Below are 15220 nucleotides of genomic sequence, written 5' to 3'. Positions count from 1 at the left end.
CATAACTACAATGTTATATTATTATAGTCATTCATAGGTAATTGAATTTTATATTACTAGGAGCAAATGCCAAAATACTATTTTCAGTGTTCACATACTTGATATAAAGAAGGATTTAATATCATTTTAATAAGAGGGTGTATGTCTTGGTATGTGTATATGTATTGTTTACAGGAAGAAATTTTATTTTTAAGGTAATTTTTGAGCAGTGCTCTGCTATCCACCCAATAATATAAACAAAATTTCAATGAACAAATGTCATTCAGAGATGATGTAACTTGAATTATTTTGGTTATCTTCTCATACTCTTGAAAATATCTCAGCTTGAATAGCCAGTTGTCTTACTTCCCTTTCCATGACTCAATTCTCATTTCTGTCACCTTCACTGAGCTCTCATTTAGAGAAGGGTTTTACTTCAACTGAAGTGCACACAAATGATTCTATGGAATAGTGCATGAGAGAGTTCTGATGAATATTCAAATGAGTCACAAAGAATCTTACATTCTATCTTCCCTTTGCAAAGAAACCCTGTTGAGTCCCCATTTGTGAAATCACTAAGGGGTGTTAAAAGGAAGGAGGGCTTCCCTAGACCGGGGACAGGCTATTTCACCTGGTTAGAAAAGCTCACTGCAGGGGGTCGCTTGGTCTCCCTGTGAATCTTTCAGTCGTTTCTAGACACACATTCTATTCTCCCCTTCTAACTGAATCAATAGCCTAAATTTTACATGATCTTGGGGAAGCTATTATTTCAAGTGATTTTGAAATCTGACATTCTAAAAAGATTCAGTTTGGATTTTAGCCCTTCCAAGCCTTATAGCTGGAGGAGTAATTTTCGATAAGCTGAACAGAGACCTAAGCACATATGTATGTAATATCGGAAGCAAATACTGCACCCAGGGTACTTAAAGTTGCTCATCTCTTGGTCCTTGTCAGGGTTCCCTAGGCAAACAGAACCTGAAGCAAAGCTTATGTGTTAAAGCCCTCCATGATCCCAGAAGGGGAGAGATGCAGGAAAGGGAGCGAGAAAGCACTGCTAGAAGTATTACCATCCCACTGAAGATTTAGAGTAAGCAGAACTGTTTGTTCTGACCAGGATAAGACTTAATGGGAGCATCTGAACTGCATTTCAGAATGATCAGTCTAAGGGGAGTAAGGAAGAATTTATCCTCTGGCTCCTCCAGCTTCACTTGGAGTGTTCTCCCCTAACCACAAGCATAGATTACAAATTGGCCTCTCCAAAGTCACTGGGAATCCAGGACAGCATGCAGGCTCCTTGCTGTCAGTCATCCAGGCTCACTGTCATCATGCAAGCTCATTATCAATCAAATGGTATGGGGGGGGGGGGATGGGTAATACATAAGTCTGTGGTGCAATGGAAATAATAGCATGGTTCTTTTTCCATAAAAACAATGCAAAACTTTGCTAAGGTTTCTCTGGGCAGATAACAAAGCAAGGAAGCAATAGTGGGAGGCTCAAATAAACATAGATATCATGAGTTTTAAAGAGAGTAGCCACCTAGTCTTTCAGAGGAGCTTCCTTCTTGGCCATTGCAATTTGGAAGATCACATGTGATCATTTGAAAACAAACAGTATTAATCTAATATTCTCTAAGTATTGAATCTTAAAATTAAACAGATTTTTTTTCTTTAAACCAAGTTAGTTCAATAACCAAACCAAACTTTCTTCCAGTGTCCCAGGTCTTTGTTGCTCACAGTCACTGTGGTAGAGGACTAAAGTTCAGAAATTTTCCAAATTTAATTTTAAAGAATCACATAATCTTGGTATGACATCATGTTTTAGTTTTTCACAAGCTGATACTGTTAAAAGTAATTTTAAATTGCCTTCCAAAATACAGAATTCAGAATGAGTTCATTGTATATGCTTATCATGCTTAGTATTTATAGGTTTTTATGAAGTAACAACATTAGAATAAAATAAAATGTATAACTAAATAGAAAAGTTTTTTAAAAGGGTAGCATAAGAATATGTACTCCCTTGTCTGATTCAAGTACTGGGAAGCCAATACTTTGGAGCTCCATCTAAAATGAGCCATGTGGATTTGAAAGTAAATGACAACCCTTCCTTATTAATCTTCTTTTTCATGGCAGTTTTTGTACTTTGCATTTACTGCCTATTCATATTCTTTGATGAGAAATGCAGACTACAGCAATGTGTCTAATGTGTTGACTAAAAATAACCCTCCACTATATTTTAGACAGCTATAAAGGCTAGACTGTATTATCTTTTGGAAGATCAGAACAAAGACCCTTTCAGTTCAGGAAGAATGGTTGAAAATTGCTCTAATTAGTTAATTTTAATCTTTGAGAGGAATATAAATTGTCTACATATTATAAGTGGCCAATTTTTTCATGATTACTTTTTATTTCTAGGTATTGTACCCAACCACTTGGCTTGCCCCTAGTCAAATTTACTGTTCATCTTTCTCTTAAATTAGATCATGTACAAAATTTGCTGAGGTTTAAATATAAGTGACAATGAGCTCAGAATGTGTCATAAAACCTCCTTCCTTTACTTAACTTTTTGAGAACAACTTTAACTCCAGTTTCTCAATACATATCAAATTCTTCCCAGTTGCTTCTTTCCCTTATTTAAATATTCCCCATTTTTCTATAAATATGCTAAATAGCTCTCTCCTTTCTTACCTCTTCATTTGCCCACTACCCCCACCAATCAACCCTACTTCAGTGTATTTGTTGTGTTCTCTTTTGATTAAAGCCATTATATTTTATTTAATTTCAAGATTTCCTTCTGTATCCTGTCCTTCATTTTTGTTACCAAGAAGGCTTTTCTAAAATGCAAGTCTTAGAATCTCTGTCTTTGCAAAATCCAATTATTCTTAAAGCACAATTGTGCATATTAATATTGTCTTCCAGTGTGATGGTCAATTTTATTCATCAGGTTAACTGGGCCACAGTTTCCAGTTACATGGACCAATGTTATTTTTGATATATTTGTGAAAGTATTTTGCATAGGGTTTATATTTAAATCAATGAACTTTAAGGAAAGAAAATTACCTCTATAATGTGGTTGAACCTGGTCCAATCAGTTGAAGGCCTGGGTAGAACAAAAGTTTGACCTCTTCTTCACAAGAGGAATTCTGTAGCAAATAGACAGTATTGAACTATATGCAGCTTATCACTGGGTCTCCAGCTTGCTGAGGCATAGTGAAAAGTTTGGCCTTGACAGACTGTATAATGTAATGCCTTACATCTGTTTAAACACACACACACACACACACACACAGAGTATTGTTTCTGTTTATAGAATTTGACTACTACAACTGGGCACCTATATCCTTTCCTAATCTCACCTCCAGCCCTGACCCTATGCGTGACATTTCTTCTAATCATGCTATTTTGAAGGTCTGTATTTATATACTAAATCATCTTCTTAAAAACGGAGTGAGTACTCACTTTTGCAGCACACATTCTAAAATTGGAATGATACAGAGAAGATTAGCCTGGACCCTGCGCAAGGTTGGCATGCAAATTCGTGACGTGTTCCACGGTTTTTTATTCTTTTATTTTTTAGGACTATTTTAATAAATTTAATCTCATTTATGGACCCTTTTTGATATTTACTAGTGAAAACTAAAATAGATTTTTCTCCCTTATTTTCATCAACTACTAAAAAAACAAAAAACAAAGATAGTAATGCAATTTCATAAATGTTCTGAATAGCAGTTGTCAAGTTCCTTGAATTCTAATTTTAAATATCTGAGGATTAACATGTACAAAAAATATTTTGTTTAAAAAAAAACAGTGACTACATATATTATGTAGTTAACTGTTCTGATAGTTTTTATTCAGTACTTGGCCTAGTCATTGAAAATCAGAAATGATCACATTTGAAAAATTCATTTGTTCTTATAAATGATTGAGGTTTCTGTTTGCTTTCCTTTTAAATCCAATAGAAGTCAGAATACAAAAAGCACAAAATGGCAGCAGGAAGTAAAGGTGTACTGAAAACAATCTTCATGGGGAAAACTAACAAATTTATACTCTTATAATATCAGACAATTTCTAATTCCTGTCAACAATCCCCCTCATTTGTCAAGGTGTCCTTCCATTCATAGCAAATGCTGTGGAACACATATTACTTGGTATCACCTGTGCCAGAAGTGTACATCTGATTGAGGATAAAATTTGGTAATTGATTGCAAGGGTTTTAAAGTCTAGTGGATAAGATAAACCAGTATGTTGAGAGTGATGACAGAAATCATGAATTCATCCAAAAGGCTTCATAGTTTTACCTATAGAAGAGTTTGCAATTCTTTTAGTAGTGAGTGCTGGATAAATATTGAGGGAACAACTGAAGAGGTGTGATAGCCCAAATTCAGTCAGCCTTTGCATTATAGGTAACCAGAGATGGCAAGATGAGGATGCTAACCAGAGTGTGGCATGCTGAAATAACTTAAGTTCTGGAAACTTAAAGGTATTCCAAATTGTATGTTATATTTAAGTTATTATAGAGATATTTCATTTCTACTTGATGCAATGATATTTTCACATATGTTAAGCCAATAGGCCTGAATGATCTGGCCCTGTTTACCTCATTGAAATAAACTCTTTCTGGGGAAGAGAAGGTGTAGAAGGAAATCAGGAATGAGTAGTGGTAGAAAAGACACAATCCCATTTTTGATCCATGGATCCTCTATTGTCTTTACAATAAACTGTAACAAAAAAGTCCAAAATACATTCTTTCTTGGACAATAGTTTGATTATTTTAATTTAACTTATTCAAAGTTTGATGACTAAATTTAAGACTCAGTGAATTATTTATAGGTTTTTCATATATTTTTCAATAAGCACTGAAACATTTAATACTTATTCTTAAATGTTTAACAAAATAAACTTACAACTTACCAAAAAAAAAAAAAACGTCATTGTTTCATCAAACTTTAATTTGTATCACTCATTGTGATTTAACTCTTGGTCTAGACAATAAAATGATCTTTTCACAGATTTCCCTATCCAACTCTGCAAAGTTATTAGGAAAATTGATAAGTTAACTGCCTGATATGAATCCGGCAGGAAAAAAAAAAAAAAGAAAAAGTTCATTTGCTTTTCATCTGCTCTCCCAGGCTAGTTTCTTTTCATTGGTTGGTAAAGGTTTGGGTGAATCACAGTAGATTGCATCATGTCATAGGCCAATAAATTTTGTACTCTTTATTTTCTCTCTCTTCTCACATCTGGTATTTCCTTAGATGTGTTGATGATAAAATAGACAACCTGGAAGAAATGACAAAAACAAATTTTATTGTTGTGAAAAATTTCAAGTAGGGACATTATTTATGACATATAAGGAGATATAAAATGAATATGGAGAATAATATTTAATTTATTTTAAATATTCCATCTTATATTTGTTCTGTATTTCAAATAAAAACCTGGATTATCATTCTAATTGATGAAATTCACAGACTGATATTTCAGTTACATTTTCACACAAATATCACATTTACTGTAGATAAAAGTGTCAGTCGTATGTATTTTCTTGAAGTTGCTTGTTTTAGAGTGTTTAATAAGTTATTATTTTTTCCAGAAAAATAAGGTTTGGTATAATCAACAATTGCAGATAGTAAGACAACATTTTGGGTTTGCATATATATGCTATTATTATGTATGTATATATATCTAGATGATCATATAATAAATAAGCTCAATATCAGATACTTCAAACAGCCATTGAAAGATAAAAGAGATTTGACAATGTTATATGTTCATATTGCATGTACAGATTTCAACAAGAATGCTAATTTTAAAAGACTTGGTGTCCTATTTGATGTAAATAGTGTTTTTATTACATTGTTTAGTTGATGTAAATGTTCAGATTTTATATACTTGAAAGACATCATAAATTACATCATGACTATTTATAAAATAATTTATAGAAATCTAACTGTGATCTACATGTATTTTATTAAACAATACTCTTACTTGAGCATTGTCTAGTTCAAAGCTACATAATTAAACTTAAATGTCACTCTTTTCAGCAAGATGAATATAGCATTAACAATTAAAATGTTCCCATATCGATTAAGCAATAAAGTTGAACTAAAGCTAAGGTTAAGCTTTTGTTATTTCCTCCAGAGCTTTACATTATTGCCATTAGAACTCCTAATACATTAATGCTTCTTTTTAGAAGCATCATGTGAAATATACTTTCAATTTCGATGTGCAGAATATTCAATCACTTTTCTTAAAATAGTGTAATTAAAATTTTAAAATTTTAAATAAAGTTATATTGGGACAATTCTAGTAAATACCAAAGAAATGAGTACAAAGGGCAAGGGAAAAACAAACACATGTTTCATAGCACCGAATGTTTCTAAAAGAAAGTAAATAATTTATCTGTCAGAAATAAGCATTTTATTTGTATTATAAATCATTATATCTACTATCTATGCATTTGTAATCTGATTTCATTTGAACAGTGAGACCTAGGTGATCATCAATAGTACCCAAGTACCAAGTGAAAGAGAGATATGATGTTGATGGTGAACTATGGCAAAAGCCTGCTTATACACATAGTAAATATGTAAATTTTATAGTGTTGGTAAAGATGTATAATATGAATGTTAAAAAATATTTCTCTATGTGTTAGTTATGGCACCAGAAAGGCTACCTAGTCCTAATTACCAGGGGATCACAATAGAAGGTGACAATTTCTATTTATTTAGTGATTGGCATGGGGAAGATTGGCATGGGGAAGACTGACCTAGTGGAGCTTTTCCTGGTTGTGATCTGGATGTCTCTTACCTTTTACTTGGGACAGCAGGTTAGCCGAGATGTTTCTTATTGTAATGAGAATGGTTAAAAAAAATAGGAAAATATTATATTATGTTTGCAAAAATACCAAATAAGATACACCACAGAATCTAATGGCAAAAATATGTATGACCAAACACCAAAACAAAGGAGACACGATTTCCATCTTTTGTTTGGAAGTAAAGGAAAGGGTGAATATTTTTGAAAAATAATATAATTTATCATAATCACTATTATAGAAGGATTACATATTGGTATATCACAGAATATAAGTAATTTGATAACTTACACAAAGGTCTACCAAATGATTTTATTGAGAAATGTTCTAATATAATATTTCAGAAAGTTATTAAGTAAAGAGGATTATAAACATAATCTCCAAATATCTGTTCAGAAGGATTTGGGTATGGTGGTGACTTTGCTTCTTTTCCCTTAAGGAGAGTACCAGCTACATAATACATGAAAGTTAAGTAGCTTTTTTACTTGTAAGTGCTAGATTGAGGAAGAAAAAGAAGAAATCTTATGGCAGATACTGTCCTGAGCCTGCAGTCAATCTGTCTTTTTTCTTTCAATAAGTAACAGTATTCTGTGACTTCCAACAAGCAGGAGAGGGACTTTTGTGGCTAAGTGTTATGCATTATGACTTTTATGACAGATATGCTTTAGAAAATACCAGTGGAAAAGTTTACACCTTTCCATTCATAAATAATACACTATATCTATTATAAGCTGAAAAAGGGAGAAACATGATCATTCATTTATCCTTTACATCTCACACCATATTATGAGAATATGTACAGACTTCATAATATCTAGGACAAAGTTGAAGAATCCTGACTTTCAATTTCCTGCACTCATAAAGTAAAATATTTAATTGCCATTTCTGCAATTATATAATGTGTAAATGCTACATGCAGGCCATCCAAAAGGACACAAGTTTTACCAGGTTATTCACTGGTAATTTTATGTCTGTGAAAGTTCTCTTGTTCATTCCCCTAGAAGTGAAGTAGGAATAAATAATGAGAAAGTTCTCTCTCTTTGCTATCACATCTAGGGAAGCAGTTTATCTAGAAGGCTCATATTTACATCAGTGAGGGGAAAAAAAAAGCAAAGAAATAGTGACTACAATTAAATGACAGCAACAGGAGTCATGCCATACATTATTCAATTCAAAAACAAGGACACTGATGCCCATCTTCCTCTCATCATTTGACATGGAAAATTCTGAACTTAGTTTCAGCTTCAGAGTTCCCTGATTTGCAGAAACCTCCTTTTAGACTGTATTGCAGCTCAACTTTTCTCTGCTCAATCTTTATTTCTGTCATTTCCCTCACTGGTGTTATCCCAAGAGCAATTCTTAATGAACCTCTTATACACGGATCTTCATCTCAAAGTCTGTTCCTTGGAATATCCAAAGACTGATGGAAGTTGAATCTAATAGACATTCAGAGCCAACTCACCAATGGGATTGTGGGTTTCTCGAATAAAGTGTCATCAACGGGTGCCACAGAAGTATTTTAAGCAGAAAAATGAAATGAGAATTTTATTATAAGAAGTTGTCCTAGAATATTCTTATAAAAATGGATTTGAAAAGGCAGAAATTCAGCAGGTAAGAACATGGGCCTATTGTAGTCATCCAGATGAGGATAAATGGTAATAATAGCTGATAGCTAACACATATAAGATACAAAGCATATTATATAAACCACTATTATATATTGTAATGTTAAAAACAGTGCTTTGGTATTGCAATACATTTACCCTCATTATTCCATATCAATTATGAAAAATATGAATTAGAAAAAGTAAAACACATTGCCCAAGGTTGTGTGACTAGTAGGTGACAGAGCCAGTGGTATCTTTTCATAGTCCTTTCTCTTCCCCATTATAGCCTTAATGCATATCTGGTGATGGATTGAAATAAGACAGTAGGGACAGTAAGACAGTTCACTGAGCAGAATAATATTTATGAGGAGAAGCTGATAGAAATTTATAATGAGATTATCATCTTTGGATATCTCAGTTTGTTGTATTATGGATTCCAAGGTGAATTTGCTTTCAGTTAGCTGAAAGCACAGCTCTGAGCCTCTGAGAAGTTTGAAGAGTCACTGAAGAGCTAGAAGCCCCCAGGACATTAGTAATAGCAGGAACCATGGGTAGGGATGAGATAGTTCATAGAAACACTGTAGAAGAAAAGAGAAGGGACAGGGTCAGTATTAAAACCCATAGAATGCCTACAGTTCAAGATTCTCTCCACCAAAAATAAAGACACAGAAATAAATAAATTTAAAAATTTCCACTGATTTTAGTTAAGGATAGAAACAAATAATTTAAAATCTTCACCTTTCATCTTGGAGCAACAAACAAGTTTATCAATTAATAAAAAAAAAAAAAAAAGACTATAAACCTCTTCCAAGATAAGTAACAAGGGCTGCAGAAGTAGCTTGGAAATAGAGCACTAGCTTAGTAATTGTGAGGCCTTGTGTTCCATCTTGGTACTGGAATAAAAAGAAAAAAAAAAAAAAAAACTAGAAAAAAATCAAAAAAGGAAAGTATATACTCCCCCTGAAAATAAACCATGGTTGCTTTATCCACCTTCATTGTACTGTTAAAATAAGGATGATTTTTTCTTTTTTTTTTGCTCTTTTTTAATTTTATCAGCCTTCATTTTTGTGTGTGGTGTGCTAGGGACTGAATTCAAGTCCTCAAGCATTCAAGGCAATCGCTCTTCCACTGATCTATGCTCTCCACACAGGCCATTATTATTAATATAAGTGATGAGACTGACACAAACAATTGAATGATCCATGTTCATCACATTCATTTGTAAAAATAAATATTTTTATATTATGTTTCAGTTTAAGAGGTTCTTGGACATTTATTTAAAAAATTTCCTATGGTATAACTTGATATAAAAATAATAAATGTCTTTGTGCTGATTTATTGGTTATTACTTATACTTCTTGGAGAAATATATTTAAAAGGACATGGGTTTTGCATATTGAAAACACAATTTTGAATAATTAATACTTTTGGTAGAGACAATTATTCATGTTTAAATCAACATTCTCAAGTAAAATTGAATTTGATGACTAATTAAAGACAGTATCATTTCAATAATGTACTATATTCAACCATTGGGACTTTCAAGGAGATTTTTTTTCAGTTTCTTGTCATAAGAAAAAATTATCCTTATTTTCTTCTTTCAATGCATATTAACCCAAAGTGATTCTACTCTCCATTTCAAAGATAGAGTTTATTATTATGTTGTGAAACTTCTAAGAATATTTTGGGCTTTGCTTCTTTTAAGGAATGAGTAGAAATACTTGTCCCTATTCCTATTACTAAGACCAACTAAAATTTCTGAATATTATGTATACAATGGACACAAGGGATTACACAAAGGTGATTTCTTGTGCTTTGTTTTTGCCACATACATCCCATAATTGGTACTGGAGAAACTGGTAAACTCCTGAGTATGGGCAAAGTAGCAAACCCCCAAAAGATAGTGCTTGAACTAATTGAATTGATATTTCAATTGAAATATCCTACTCGATAAGAAAGATAATGAAAAGATTGCAGAGAGGTTAGAATCACCTGACAAGGTTTCTAAAGCATCAATCAAAAAAAATGGTTCCAAAAGCAACAGATTCAAGCAAATAAAAATATGCAATGGCTCACCAAAGAACTAAAAGATGCAAAATATATAGGCAAATAAGATATAACTGGAAGGAAAATAAACAAATCCTTAATTAAGTTGGAAGTTTCAATATTCCTTTTTTTCCCCTAACAATAGAGAGGGGGGGAAAAAAGGAAGGCTATGGAAGTCAACAGGACCATCAATAAATAGAATCCAGGGTACATTGTTGAACATTCCATCTAAAAACAACAGAATACAGATTTTTTTCCAGTGTCTATGGACATATACCAATATTGACTACATCTGAATAATAAAACCTTCCTCAACAAATTTAAAGAAATTGAAATCATATATTGTACTTCCTGACAAACAATAAATTCAAACAGGAAAGCAACAAAAAGATCAATGAGAAATACAAATAGAAAATCTCCAAACACTTAGAAAGTAAAGTACTTATGATTAAGCCATGGGTCAGAAAGGAATGACTTAGGGTGAAAAAAAATACACTGATTTGAATAAAAATGTAAATACATACACATTAAGTAATTTGTGAAACTCAGCTAAAGCAGTACAAAGATGAAAATTTATAGCACTGAATGATTAGCTGAGAAATGTCAGCTGTTCTCTTTAGGAGGTTTGCTCATAATATCCAGCCAGCTTCCTCAAAACTATGTGTTAACAATAAGCTTTTCACAAGTTCCCTTTAGTGTTTTCTCAGTGTGTAATTGCTTTTCTTTCCCTTTCATTTCCATCTTCATTTATTTTATTGTTAATTAAAATTTTTAAAAATAATCTCCATATTTAAATACTAGCATTTTTTGAGCAGATATGTAGGATAGTTAAAACAGAACAAAATGGAGAAAGGGACCCATACATAGCAGCCTAATGCAGTATGGCTAGAACACTTAACATCTTGTCCTGATGGATGATAACCTCCAGTGATCCATGGCACTGTTTGTGTTCCAGGTGGCTACACACTAAAGATGCACCCAGCTGGGAGGTCTGTCTTGATTAATGTCCTTCACACATAAGGTGCAGATGGCATGACATTTATTGCCTTAATTAATTTATTAAGCCTGCCATATGGGAGAAATGGCTTTCTCTCCACTGAAATCACTTGGGAAATTGAAAGGACAATCCATTGCAATGGGACCTCATCAAGTTATCCAAACTAGCTGAAGATGAAAGAAATGAATGAATTGCTTGGACAGAATCAGTGTGTATTGGCATTTTTCCATAACTCCCACTTTGAAAAACAGATGGAATACAGTCTGTCAGGTGAGGCAATATTTCAAGTCTGGAACTTTTTGCTAGAGTTTGTATGGAGGGTAAATGGGTTTTTAAGAATGTTTATGAATGGGTTTATAAGAATGTTCAACTGATCATCAGAATGTCATTGTTCAAACTCGGGTATGAAAAAATGTAGTAGGATGACACAGCAGTGTGAGGGCAAATACACATGTGCAACCCTACACACACATACTTATCAGTGGTTTTGTTTTAAAAGTTGTATTTGTTATAATAGGATATATCTGTGCAGTTGCTTAGGATGCAAATAACTATTTCTTATGTAGGCACAGGCAATTCTTTGTGTTAGAACTTCCCCAAAATCAATTTCCAAGCTCAAGTTCCACACACTATACAAGGGAGATGAGCAACAAACACTTGTTGAATTAAATGATCTTTCAATTGGTTTTAAACTGGGTGGTGGGTTTTCATTCCCATTTTATAGTCCATAAAATGCTCATGAAATTCTTTTGATGTTTTCTTCAAAATGTCATCTAATAGCCACAGACAGGTATCAAGCATGTTAGTAATTATAACAACAGGTCTTTATGGTAATAAGTTGTTCACTTTTTAATTTAAAATTTAAAATGAACTTAAACATCAGAAAATCTAGGCCACTTCTTTGAATTAGGTATGGGAGAACAAAGATATATTATCTGGAAAGCATTTAAATGTCCAAGCCATGCACAAAATACCTTCATATTTGAGGTTATATTATCTAACCTGTCTTATTACTTTAAAAAAATGTTTTGGATTTCTTAAGGAAGGTAAATTTATCAGGGCATCTATGCAATATAAACAAATCATATTTCACTGAATACCTGAACATATGGAGATTAGACACCTCATGAATTAAATTTTGAATGAACTGATCTTACTGGATCTTTGACAGCAGGGAAAAAGAAAGTACCAATAAAAATAAAAACATATCATTATCCCAGATTTATGGCATAATTATAAAAAATAAAATGTATCATTCCTAGGAAAAAATAAATTCAGTGACATAAAAAGAAATTTATATCATCGGTATCCTTACCGTTAACGTCTTCCTTTTCATATTTCACACTCTAAGGATATTATGCAGTTATTTAAGGTGTTTGTTGAATGGCTACATAAGGTCAGGCATTGTGCACATGCAATGTAAACATCATGAAGAAGCAGAAAGACAAAGGTGCTGTTCTGGGTTGCTGCACAGCAGGACTCTGCCAACAAGCACAGAGTGAGAATCTTGTACAATCAGGGCAGTGATAGGTAATAGATAGGATGCTATGTGAACAGAGGAAACCTTCACTGTCTAAGAGAAATCATATTTAGCATGTGATTTGAAAGTACAGTAACAACCATGTGAAGAAAATAAAAGAGTGCTCAAGGTAGAAAAAACAGCAAAAACAAGAGCCCAAAGGTAAGACAGAGCTGTGGATAATTCTAGAAATGAAAGTCAGACCTATGTGGTAAAGAACGTCCTGGCTGAAGATGATCAGATAACAAATATTTAGCAGGCAGATGGTGATAGAAGCCTTTTGAAACCATATGTATGGCAAATATAGATAGAGACACAGATATAGATGACTATGTGATGCATTGGATATGAAGTGTTCCTCCACAGATTCAGTAATTCAAAAATGTTCAGGGGTGTAATATTGAACTTTAAGAACTGTAACTAATCAGTGCATACTGGTTTGAGTGGAGCAATTGGATAGTAACCATAGGCAGGTGGGGTGAAGCTGAAGGAGTGGTTCACTGGACACTGCCCCAGAAAGGTGCATCTTTTCTGTGGCCCTCCCCCTACTCTGATTCTTGGTCTCCCTGAGTGGACCAGCATCCCTCCACCATGTACTTCCACCATGATACTCTGCCTCACCTTGAGCCCACAGCAACAAATTTAGCCAGCTATGGAGTAAACCTCTGAAATGAGATTATCCGCCTCTAAGTTGTTCCCACCAGATATTTTGGCCACAGCAATAAAAACCTACCTAAAACAGATTGTGCATATTTTTGTACTGTTTATATATATGAATAATTTAAAATTATATATGTCATATATATAATTTAAAGTTATATATATAATATTAAGTTTACATATTATATATAGAATTTACATTATATATACAATTTACATAAAGTTGTATACACACAACTTTAATTTTATAACACAGGGAATCTATTTTTGATCTGTAAAGATATAATACCTTTACTTAATAAAAGATTGATTGACTCTTTGAATAATATTGACACATTAAGTAGGTGTAAAATCTGACCCTTGTGTCAAGCATATGTAGAAGGACAATAATGGACAATAATGTAAAGGACAATAATGTTCCTATTTTTAATTACTCTCTATATATTGAATATCCCTTATTTAAAATTCTGGGAATATTTTTGTGTACATGATGTTATGTCTCATGATTGGGACCCAAATCCAAAAACAAGACCTTGTTAGGTTCCAAATCTACCTTATTCAATCCTTTTACCTTTTACACAGCTTGAAAGTAATTTTATACATTTTACACAATTTTCTTCATGAAACAAAGTCTCAAGTGGAATTGTCTATTTGTGGTGTCATGCTGGACTTATAATGCCTCAAATTTAGACATTTCAGATTTTCAGATTAGAGATGCTCAATCTGCAATACAAAGCTTTGTATTTTCTAAGTGTTTCATAAATATTAAAGATAGTGGTTTTATGAATGTGAATTTAAAACTTAGATAAACAAAAGTTTCACCACCTTCTTAGTCTGGAAGGACAAGTTAGCTTTCTGGAGTTGACTTTGGCAAAGATTTGAGCTTTCTTCACCTAATATTGATAAATTTATTATTGATACACTGATATTGATACTGTGACATAGTTAACTGGAAGCATAATGCCTAGAAAGACTGATGTATATCTTCTGATATTTCAAGGGGCACTAGATGAGACCCAATACTGTGTTTTGATTATTTCCTTCATAAATAAGCATGAAAGTAAAACGGTGTTGTGATATTCTAAGAGTAGTGCACTTTATTATGTCAACTTTCTGCTCTGTGTAAAAGTATCTTTCTTGGAAATGTATTGTGAAGAATAGGAATAATGGTCTTTTTTATTTTCAATAATATATGTCTCTGTTAAATGGTAAAGTCATTTAGGAAATTATTCAATGGTTCAGAGAAGAGGTGATGCATTAGAATAGTGACAGTGAGGATTGACACAGACAGTTTTAATGGTCAGAATCAATAGATTATAGTGTCCAAATAGGTCTGAGTATCAGAAAGAAGATTTCACGTTGACACTGGGGTGAAAAATATAGTAATCTAATCTGAGTTAAGGGACATGAAAGAAGAATAAATTAATTTGCCAGAAGGCTATTTTATTTTTTCAGCTTAGTACATTTTGGTTTGGGACATCTGCAAGGCATTCAGGTAAACGTGTACAGGAGGAAACTGTACAGCTGACTATCTTGAAATAAGATGGAGGGGAACAAGTGGAGAAACCAATTCTAGATTTTTTCTAAGTTATTTTAGTTTGA

At 32.9% G+C, this 15220-nt stretch overlaps 1 non-coding gene across 1 annotated transcript; it reads left to right on the top strand.

Moving 5' to 3' along the window:
* The first annotated feature begins 3426 nt into the window (after positions 1–3426).
* LOC124083814 (U6 spliceosomal RNA) lies at positions 3427–3533 on the top strand. Its single transcript, XR_006848919.1, has one exon. It is a non-coding gene; the product is annotated as a U6 spliceosomal RNA (small nuclear RNA).
* The last annotated feature ends 11687 nt before the right edge of the window (positions 3534–15220 follow it).

Source organism: Marmota monax, unplaced genomic scaffold (assembly GCF_021218885.2).
Source record: "Marmota monax isolate L192 unplaced genomic scaffold, Marmota_monax_Labrador192_F-V1.1 WCK01_AAM20220418_F8-fsc00016, whole genome shotgun sequence".
Taxonomy (NCBI): Eukaryota; Metazoa; Chordata; class Mammalia; order Rodentia; family Sciuridae; genus Marmota; species Marmota monax.
Note: the sequence above shows the minus strand (reverse complement) of the source record. Positions and strands in the feature narration are given on the sequence as shown.